The sequence below is a fragment of the Cucurbita maxima genome, unplaced genomic scaffold (assembly GCF_002738345.1).
Source record: "Cucurbita maxima cultivar Rimu unplaced genomic scaffold, Cmax_1.0 Cma_Scf00369, whole genome shotgun sequence".
In the NCBI taxonomy this organism is placed as follows: domain Eukaryota; kingdom Viridiplantae; phylum Streptophyta; class Magnoliopsida; order Cucurbitales; family Cucurbitaceae; genus Cucurbita; species Cucurbita maxima.
In genome coordinates this window covers 19,843-31,194 of record NW_019272385.1, presented here as the reverse complement: position 1 = coordinate 31,194, position 11,352 = coordinate 19,843, and the positions used below count along the sequence as shown (strand labels likewise).

At 35.2% G+C, this 11,352-nt stretch overlaps 1 non-coding gene across 1 annotated transcript; it reads left to right on the top strand.

Moving 5' to 3' along the window:
• The first annotated feature begins 828 nt into the window (after nucleotides 1-828).
• LOC111474433 lies at nucleotides 829-968 on the top strand. Its single transcript, XR_002716013.1, has one exon. It is a non-coding gene; the product is annotated as a small nucleolar RNA Z247 (small nucleolar RNA).
• Nucleotides 969-11,352: the final 10,384 nt, after the last annotated feature.

Sequence of the window (11,352 nt, the reverse complement as noted above, 5' to 3'; positions counted from 1 at the left end):
AGAGTAAATCATATTTGTGTATAGTAAGATAATCTAGTGATTTACTAGATTGTTACCAAATCTATGATTTACTAGTTTGTTACCAAATCTATGATTTACTGGTTTGTTACCAAATATATGATTTCATAGTTATTTGGTTTGTTACCAAATCTATGATTTCATAGTTTTGTTACCAAATCTGTGATTTCATAGTTTGTTAACAAATCTATGATTTAGAATGTAATCTTCATTATACACATCTATAAATACATGAGGTCGTGACCCTAGGTTATGTCATCGAGCCATTCAACCTAACATGGTATCAGAGCCAAAGGTTTAGTTTTTAAATGTCTACCATATCTTCCTCCTCCTCTCCATCCACCATCTCCAACACCGTCTCAACTACAATGGAGACTTTTGGCCCAAGCACTCTACACCATGCTGTCACAATTCGTCTAACCAAAAACAACTTCATCATATGGCGCGCCCAGCTCCTCCCCTATCTACGGAGTAAGAAGCTTATGGGCTACCTCGATGGCACCAATGTCGCACCTGCCAAGTTGGTACCTTCCTCAACTGCGGCTGGTGCTGAGATGGTCTCTAATCCGGCCTATAATCAGTGGTATGATCAGGATCAACAGGTTCTTAGCGTTCTTCTCTCCTCCATGTCAGAGGAGATTCTTCACGATATGGTTGCTGCTACTACGTCCAAGGAGGCGTGGGATACCCTGCAACGGATGTTTTCATCGTCAACTCGAGCTCGCCACGTCCAAGAAACGAGATCAATCTGCTGCAAATTATTTTCGCAAGATCAAAGGGCTAGCCACCGAGTTGGCCGCCGCCGGCTCTGTCTTGCAGGATGATGATGTGATCGCGTATCTTCTTGCTGGTCTTGGCCCTGACTATGATCCCTTCGTCACCTCAATGACTACCAAGAGTGAACCCCTCACGCTTGATGATGTGTTTGCACATTTAATGACGTATGAAGCTCGCCAACTACAACACCAGGCTGAACTTCAGTTAAATCTTGGATCTTCTGCCAATTATGCTAGTCGTGGTGGTCAGCAGAAGAATCGTGGGCGTAGGGATCGTGGTCGTGGTCGTTCTCAAGGTTATGCATCCTCTCGTCCTGCTGGTGATCGTCGTGACCCTTCTACTCGTCCTTTCTGCCAGATCTGTGGCAAAGTGGGGCATACTGCTATCCGCTGCTGGCATAGGATGGATGAGTCCTATCAAGATGAACCTTCTTCTGCTTCTCCCACGGCACTAGCGGCTACTTCCTCTTACAAGATTGACCCAAATTGGTACACTGACACAGGCGCTACGGATCATATCACCAGTGACCTAGATCGTCTCGCTGTGCGTGAATGCTATCATGGAGATGAACAAGTTCAAGTCGGCAATGGAGCAGGTTTGCGTGTTTTGCATACTGGTCATTCTCTAATTAATACTGCTACTCGTCCTCTTGAATTGCGTAATATTTTGCATGTGCCTGAAATTTCCAAACATCTTCTTTCCGTTCATAAATTTTCTCGTGATAATGACGTATTTTTTGAATTCCATCCTTGGCATTTTTCTATAAAGGATCGACGGTCGAGGAAAAGTCTCCTAGATGGGAGGTGTGAATCTGGTCTTTATCCTATTAAGCCATCCGATGTCAATGATCTCAAGCATGCCTTGGTGAGCAGATCTACTACTCACGACCAATGGCATGCACGTCTTGGACATCCTTCATCTCAAGTAGTAAAATCAATTTTGCGTCTCAATAATATTTCGTGTGCTAGTGAGTCATCTTTGTCAATTTGTAATGCGTGTCAGTCAGCAAAAAGTCATCAGTTACCATATACTAGTTCTTTCCATAGGTCTTCGTCACCTTTGGAACTTATTTTTTCGGATGTTTGGGGCCCTGCACCTATATCTGTTGGGGGTTTTAAATATTATATTAGCTTCATTGATGATTTCAGTAAATTTTCGTGGATCTATTTGATGCATGATCGTACAGAAGCTCCTCGTATATTTTTGCAATTCCAAGCTCATGTTGAGCGCCTTCTAGATACTAAAATCAAGTGGGTCCAAACTGATTGGGGTGGGGAATATCAGAAAATTCATAACACATTTTTTCGTTCCCTTGGAATTGCTCATCGTGTTTCGTGCCCTCACACACATCAACAAAATGGGTCTGCTGAACGCAAGCACCGTCATATTGTTGAAACAGGCCTAGCCCTTCTAGCTCATGCTCATGTACCTATTAAATTTTGGGATGACGCGTTTCTTACAGCCACATATCTCATCAATCGTCTTCCTACTCGTGTCATCGATAACAAATGCCCCTTAGAGCATCTTTTTCATATCCCACCAAATTACTCTTTATTAAAAAATTTTGGGTGTGCTTGTTGGCCTCATCTTCGTCCTTATAACAAACAAAAGCTCTCTTTTCGATCAAAGGAATGTGTCTTTCTAGGCTACAGTTCTTTACATAAAGGGTATAAGTGTCTTGACACAGATTCTGGTCGTGTCTATATGTCTAGAGACGTCATATTTGATGAAAATGTTTTTCCATTCAAGAGAGTCCCACCTATTTCTTCCTCAATCATGCAGTCAACGCATAATGCTCCTGGTTTGGGTGCCTCACATTTGGGTAATAGCAGTACTAATTTGGAGAATGATCACATGCATATGTCTGTGCCTACTAACTCTTTGGATGCAGAAAATTTGGTGTCTACATCAACTTCGAAATTGCCGCAGCAATCCTCCGCGTCGCTGCCATGCGAATCGGCGTCGGTTGTTCAGCCAATGATTGAGGCCTCGACTCCTCCGCCAGTAGATGATATTGCACAATGCCCAGTCGAATCCTCGGCCGCTGGTCAACCAACTACTGTAGCATCGGTTGCTCCCCTCGCAACGGCTGATACGCCTGTCCCCTCAAATGTGGATCCTGCACCTACTACTCATCCGTATGGTACTCGATTGAAGCACAATATCAAGAAACCCAAGGTGCGTACAGATGGAACAATAACATATTTTGTAGTTCGGTCTTCTGCCTCTGAACCTACTTCACATATTACTGCTATGGAGCATCCCCTCTGGCGTCAGGCAATGAATGATGAGTTTCAGGCACTTCAAAAAAATAAGACATGGCACTTAGTTCCTCCTCGTGCTGGTCTTAACGTTATTGATTGCAAATGGGTTTTCAAACTCAAGCAAAAGCCAGATGGCTATGTTGATCGCTACAAAGCACGCCTGGTTGCTAAAGGGTTTAAACAGCAGTATGGCGTTGATTATGATGATACCTTCAGTCCAGTTGTTAAGCCCACTACCATTCGGCTCTTACTATCTCTTGCTATTTCTCGTGGTTGGGCTATTCGGCAGATTGATATTCAAAATGCTTTTCTTCACGGCGTTCTTAATGAAGATGTTTATATGAAGCAGCCCCCTGGATTTGTGGATTCTCAACATCCTGGTTATCTCTGCAAGCTGGATAAGTCGCTTTATGGCCTTAAACAAGCTCCGCGTGCTTGGTTTTCTCGCCTTAGCTCCAAATTATTACAGTTGGGTTTTACACCTTCAAAGGCTGATGTTTCTCTTTTCATTTTGAACTAGACGAGCATTCAGATGTATATCCTCATCTATGTTGATGACATTATTATTATCAGCTCATCTTCTACGGCTACTGATAAACTTCTTACACAACTTCAGGATGATTTTGCTGTCAAGGATCTTGGCATTTTGAGTTATTTTCTTGGGATTGAGGTCCGCCATACTTCCAATGGACTTATTCTGACACAACATAAATACATTCAAGATTTATTGTCCAGAACCAATATGCTCACCTCCAAAGGTGTGCTCACACCTATGCTTCCTAGTGAGAAGTTATTATTGGATGGTGGTGAAAAGCTTTCGCCTGAGGATACTACTCGCTATCGGAGTGTCGTTGGTGCTCTCCAATATTTGTCTCTGACACGTCCTGATATATCGTTCTGTGTCAATAGAGTGTGTCAGTTCATGTCCTCCCCAACATCTATACATTGGACGGCAGTCAAACGAATTCTCCGTTATCTACATGACACTATTGATATGGGTTTGTGTCTTACAAAGTCCAGCACTGATTTGTTGAGTGCCTTTTCAGATGCTGATTGGGCCGGGAATCCTGATGATCGTCGAAGCACTGGAGGCTATGTAGTCTTCTTTGGTGGCAATCTTATCTCTTGGAGTTCGAGGAAACAATCAACAATTTCTCGTTCTAGTACGGAGGCCGAATATAAGGCGGTTGCTGATGCCACTGCTGAATTAATTTGGATCCAAGTTCTCTTGCGTGAGCTCGGGATCTCGCAAGCGCGAGCACCTAGCCTGTGGTGTGACAACATTGGTGCCACCTACCTGTCCGCCAATCCAATTTTTCATCGACGGACGAAGCATGTTGAGGTTGAATACCACTTCGTTCGTGAACGAGTATCGACTCGTCAGCTTGATGTTCGACTTATTTCTTCGAAGGATCAGCTCGCCGATATCATGACAAAGCCATTACCAGTTCCTTCTTTTAGCAATTTTAGGCGCAATCTGAACTTAGTAGTACATCGTCCAGATTGAGGGGGGGTGTTAAACGTAGAGTAAATCATATTTGTGTATAGTAAGATAATCTAGTGATTTACTAGATTGTTACCAAATCTATGATTTACTAGTTTGTTACCAAATCTATGATTTACTGGTTTGTTACCAAATATATGATTTCATAGTTATTTGGTTTGTTACCAAATCTATGATTTCATAGTTTTGTTACCAAATCTATGATTTCATAGTTTGTTAACAAATCTATGATTTAGAATGTAATCTTCATTATACACATCTATAAATACATGAGGTCGTGACCCTAGGTTATGTCATCGAGTCATTCAACCTAACAGCATGCATAAGGGCTACAAATGTACATGTCATTCATACGACATACAAGTCATCCAACCAGGCCCGTGGGCGTCCAACAGTAAAACCACTTGCTTAGTTGGTTTAAGTCGAGGTCACTAATTATTCTTGGCACAGCCTAAGTCGAGGTCGCTAATTATTCTTGGCACAGCCTAAGTCAAAGTCGTTAATTATTCTTGGCACATGTCTTACTCTGCTCATTGAAGTTCAACTCAACCTATGTTTGGCCCACATCAACGGTTTATGAGTCAAATCGATTTGGGTTACTAGTGTAGCTTTGAACCTGAGCTTTGTTTAGTTCTTTTTTTTTTATCTTCTTAGTCTCCAAGTTGGTGAAGGATGATAGGAAAAAAGAGATGGAGAAGTAGAGAGAGGAATGAGTTGTGTCCAAGAAAATGGAAGGTTTGGGAGATTATTTATAAGGGAAGGAGAAGAGAAAGTTGAGGGAATGTAGGAAATGGTTGAGAGATGAGGACAAGGGTTTCTAATCTATAATGTGTGTCAAGTCGATCAAGTACTTGCGAAGCACCGACACGTAGAATACGTTATGCATCGTGAAGGGGGAATGTAATAAGTGGATGAGTTATGATACCCATCAACCTTCTCCTTCAACAAACCATCAAATACTCTTCATCATCTTCAAACTTTATCACCATGGCTAAGGCTCTTTTCTTCATGGCTTCTCTTCTCTTCTTCGTCGTAACGCATTCGTCGCTCGAAGCGGCAACCCAACGTTTAGGTTTGGCTGGCAGCTAATAACCAATAAAAAACATAAATGAGCCACAGATTCAAAACTTAGGTGAGTTCGAATTGAATGAACACAATAAATACGCAAAAACTCAACTCCACTTCCAAAAAGTGATTAGTAGAGAAATGCAAATTGTGGTCGGTCCCAACTATAACTTTCGATTGACAGCTCTTGAGGGGACTAGTAGCCGAACCTATGGCACCCTTGTGTTTACTGATCTCAACAACAAGAACAACCTTATCAACTTCTTTGGTGTCTCCAACTAGACTTCTTGCTTCTTATCAATAACTATATGTGTTTCTAATTCTCTATCTTTTTCATATTATGTTATGAATGTTTGGAATCTCGATCAAATTTGTTTACGAATGGTTTAAAACCTAATACAAGTATAATTTAGTTAAATAAGATATATAATGAATCTAAAATAATTAATTTCAATACAAATAAAATTAATTTCAAATCATAATAACTTAAATGAAAGAAAACATTCGTGAGATAATTATAATAAAAATGAAATATTAAAGAAAAAGAATAATATTAAAAAAAAAAAAAAGTTTCCTTTTAGGCTTGGTTGAAAAATCAAAATTTTTATCATTAGAAGGTATGGTAAATAATATAATTTTTCAACTTATTTTACGCGTGACATACCTGACGGTGATGAGACATTAACGATGGGACCATGGAACATGTCAAGCCTACCTCGTAGGCTAGTATACATAATCTATAACTTAAAGTTCTGGTACCAACTATAACGACCCTAGATTTCTACTAACCTAAAGTCGTTACCGTTTTCATATCCTAATTAAACATTTAAAACTAAATCATAAAACACTATCATGGACTTATGTGTTCAAAAACATCTTCAAAACAACATGATGAAATTACTAAATTAAATAAATGAACAATAAAAGTAAAAACACCTTATCCTAACCTAGTGTTTAAGAAATAAAATACTACTATTCTATGCATGTGCATGGTCTTGCTTGCAATGTCTTCGTCAACCATACGTGGATGTCTTTCGTTGACCTAAAATAGAAGTAGCACACGACTGGAGTATTTTAAGAAATAGTTAGTAAGTGACCCCATTGGGGTCAATGAAAGCAAACACATGAAACTCATTATTAGAGACCTATCGTTAAATCGTAATAGGGGTGGCCTTCAGTTCGGACAAAACTGAATGTGTAGTACTTCTCTACACACGACCCACACATGTGAATGTGGATCCTAAGGCAGTTCACCCCTCTGGGCCCATCATAGTCGAGCTAGCTGTCCGTAGCGACATCCCAAAGTCAGCAGACCCGGAGTGTCATACAAGACATGATCATCATTATCATCATTATCATAGTATACGCGTCTATACTCGTCACCATAAATTGGGAAGTATCCCGATGTATATGAACACACAAAATGCATAAGGTCCCTATAATTTTCATCTCTAAATCTTTTTTATGACACAACCCTATACAACGTTCACACATTACTATAAGTAACGTGCATGCATTGACCTTCATATGTTCATCACCATTAACATTAACTAGGTCGTGTCTTTGAAAACTCGTCGTCATAATGCATTATGACATTTAATACATGCACATCATCATATTAAATTATTTCATCATCATACATCTCACATCATCTTGTTATCATGCATCATCATCATCATGTCAACATCATGTACATCATTACATCACATCACATCATCATATAACATCATCACATCATACTGTGCACGTCTGCACTCATCATCTCGAGGGGAAGTAACTCTATGCTTATGAACATATAATATGCATGAGGTCTCTCTAAATCCATCATAATGCCTGACCCAACCCTCTAGTCTCATCTCTTTGTTACTCTTGGTAACACATACTCGTGGATATTTATATTAATATCATTTTCATGCTCTTAGGGTTGTCCTATGTCAATCTAACGACATGATGCAATATGACACTCATCATCATATAGCATGCTCAATATGGAAAACATCATCATATTAATGTAAACGTCACACAATCGTCATACTCATCATATTGCCATAAAGTGCATCAAGCATATCAAGTACGTCAATCATCAAAATATATATATATATATATATATATATTACCCATATCATCAAGCATCATAACTCGCACATCATCATAACTCGTATATCATCATATAATAGTATATGACATCATACGATACAGTTCATACATCAACATAACTCATACATTATCATATACTAACATACGACATCGTACGACACAATTCATACATCATCATAACTCATAAAATTTTTAGCCTATCCTTTAGTAAGACCACTTACTTATTTAGCTTAGGCTGGTGTCATCAATGTATCCTTAATGAAAGTTCGATTTTATCTTTTATATCAAAGTCAACCTATATGAATCCACGACATCAATTTCACATTCAATTCTTTAAATTTTACAATGGTTCATGCGCTAAACTTCATGCAAGTATCAAAAACTTTGCATGAGTAAAGTCTTGGATCGTTATAATATGCGCGCATATATATATATATATATATTATATCTTTATTAGATTTCATTTTCTATTATTCTTGTCTTTCTGTAATAATTTGATGGAGTTATTTTAAGTTACTACTTTCATGCCTTTCTCATGATTATTTTGATCTTCTATTTTCTTCTGGTTTCATCTCTTAATTTTTGTTTAGAGATATTCTTGGCCAATTTTGAATCTAGTCTTACTTCCAAATCATATTATTGGTCAATTCTTATCCATTCATACTCCATCAATTCTTATCCATTCATACTCCAACTCTTCTCTTCTAATTTTTGTAGTATTTCCTTTTTTTCTTCATTTTGTTAAAAGGTTTTCTAGCCTGTATTCCTCTTTTATTTATTTCCTTTTGATTTTCTTTTTGTCTTCATATTTAGCTTGCTCTCTTGTTCTTTTTTTTTTTTTTCTTTTACTTATCGAAATTCATTTTCCTTCCAAATCTTTCTTTTTCTTATATGTATTTTTTTAGTTAAACTTTTTATATTTCTCTCCGTATTCTGTCCAAATCTTTCTTTTTCTTATATGTATTTTTTTAGTTAAACTTTTTATATTTCTCTCCGTATTCTGTATTTCTGTTTTGTTGTCAATTTTTAATATTTTTTTCTTTCCTAAAAATATTAGGAACTAATTTTTTTTTTAATCCTATGCTTGGCCATATAAATATATATATATATATATATATTTATTTGTAAGATTTTTTTTTTTAATCCTATGCTTGGCCATATAAATATATATATATATATATATATATTTATTTGTAAGATATCTAAAATCTAAATAATTGCAAAAATAAAAGGAGAAGAGATCTAAGATAACTTTTCTATCTCTTTACTCTTCAGTAGCTTGAAGGAAGGCATTTTCCGACTTTTCGCTCCACAAGATTTGCATCTTTTGTATGTGTTCTGTTTCTTTTTCTAATTTTTCTCTTCCGAATATTTGATCTTTTTTTCTTTTTGTTCTATTTTTTTTCTGTTTCTTTTTCTAATTTTTCTCTTCCGAATATTTGATCTTTTTTTCTTTTTGTTCTATTTTTTTTTGCTCCAAGAATGCTAATCATTGCAGTTGTTGGGGAGATATTTGAGGAAGGTGGAGAGAAAGGGATCATTTATTTATTTATTTTATTTATTTATTTTTTATTGTTATTACTATTATCATTTTTTTTAAATTTTCCAATAGTTACCATCATATTACATCATCATATAACGTCATCACATCATCATAGAACATCATCATATATCATCATCACATTATCATTTATCATCTCACGACATCATATAATATAATCACACCATCATATAATATCATCACATCATCATATAATATCATCACATCATCATATCACATCATCATATAACATCATCACATCATCATATCACATCATCATATAACATCTCACATCATCTATAGCATCATTGTATCATCATATAAGGTCATTACGTCAACATATAAGGTCATCGCGTCATCCTATAAGGTCATCGCATCATCCTATAAGGTCATCGCGTCATCATATAAAGTCATCGCGTCATCATATAAGGTCATCACGTCATTATATAACGACATTACATCATCATATAACGACATATCATCATATAACATAAAACATAAATAATATGTGCAAGCGCCACAGAACTGAGCTGATAGTAAGGTCACTTACTTGGTTGACCTTAATTGAAGTTTCTATCTAATTTCATATCGGCTTGCCTGTGTCCATCGAATACTTTTCCACTTATATCGAGGTGTTTCAACCTATAAAATGAAGGGAATGAACTCTTCGTCCACACAGCGGAAGTATTGGGAACCGTTTTGATTTTTATTAAGAATTAAAACAAAACAATAAATATGGGGAGTAAGAACTCTGCTAAAAACCTTAGCTTTCAAGACTTTCATGAGATCTTCGTTGCTATGACTTAAACACAATGTGAAAGGCTTGTGGGAGCCTCTTGAAAGAAAATCCCAAAGAGATAGGAGAAGAAGAGTTTCGAGAATTATTTGGCAATGTAATTTCATTTTATAGAGAAAGTAGGAGAGATTTGTATGTCTTTAACTCAACTCTGAGAGTCGTGTTTATACGGACTTTGGATAATTTTTGTTAAATAATATATTTGCATATATAATATATTTGAATATAATATCTCATACAAATCATATTTAAATATTACCATATATCCAAATATATTTAACTAGTTTGAACTCATTCAAATTTCAAATATATTTTTATTTAATGTATCAAAATACATTAATTGATTTAATATTTATTGTATCAAATACAATTAATATATTTTTACTTTAATATATCTAATATATTAAATATTAATTGGAATCCTTCAAATTAATATAATTTTCTCTATTTATATTTAAAGGAAATTAATATAATTTTCTCTATTTATATTTAAAGGAAATGAACTCTTCCTCAACCTAGTGGAAATATTAGAAACAGTTTTGATTTTTATTTAGAATTAAAATAAAGCAATATAAATAGAAGAGTAAAATTGTACATTTATAGAAACTCTTGCTTGCAAGACTCTTTCGAGTACTTCAACCACACAGAAGTTCTCCAACATTTCACAAGCTCAACCCGAGGGTCTTATTTATAGGGATTCTTGAAGAATATTTGCCAAATAATATATTTGCGTATTTAATATATTAGGATATAATATCTTCTACAAATCATATTTAGATATTATAAGATATCCTAATATATATTTAATTAATTTGAATCTTATTCAAATTTCAAATATATTTTTATTTAATATATCAAAATACATTAATTGATTTAATATTTAGTTGTATCAAATGCAATGAGTGTATTTTTCTTTTAATATATCTAATATATTAAATATTAAATGGAACTTTCAAATTAATATATTTTATTCCATTTTTATTCAACATACCTAATATATTAAATATTAATTTGAACATTTTCAAATTAAATATATTTTCTCTATTTATTTAATATATTTCATATATTAAATATTAATTTGACATTTCAAATTAAATTTATTTTCTCATTTATATTTAATATATCGAATAGGTTAAATATCAATTTGAACACTTCAAAATTAAATTTATTTTCTCATTTATATTTAATATATCTAATAGGTTAAATATCAATTTGAACACTTCAAAATTAAATTTATTTTCTCCTCTATATTTAATATATCTAATAGGTTAAATATCAATTTCAACACTTC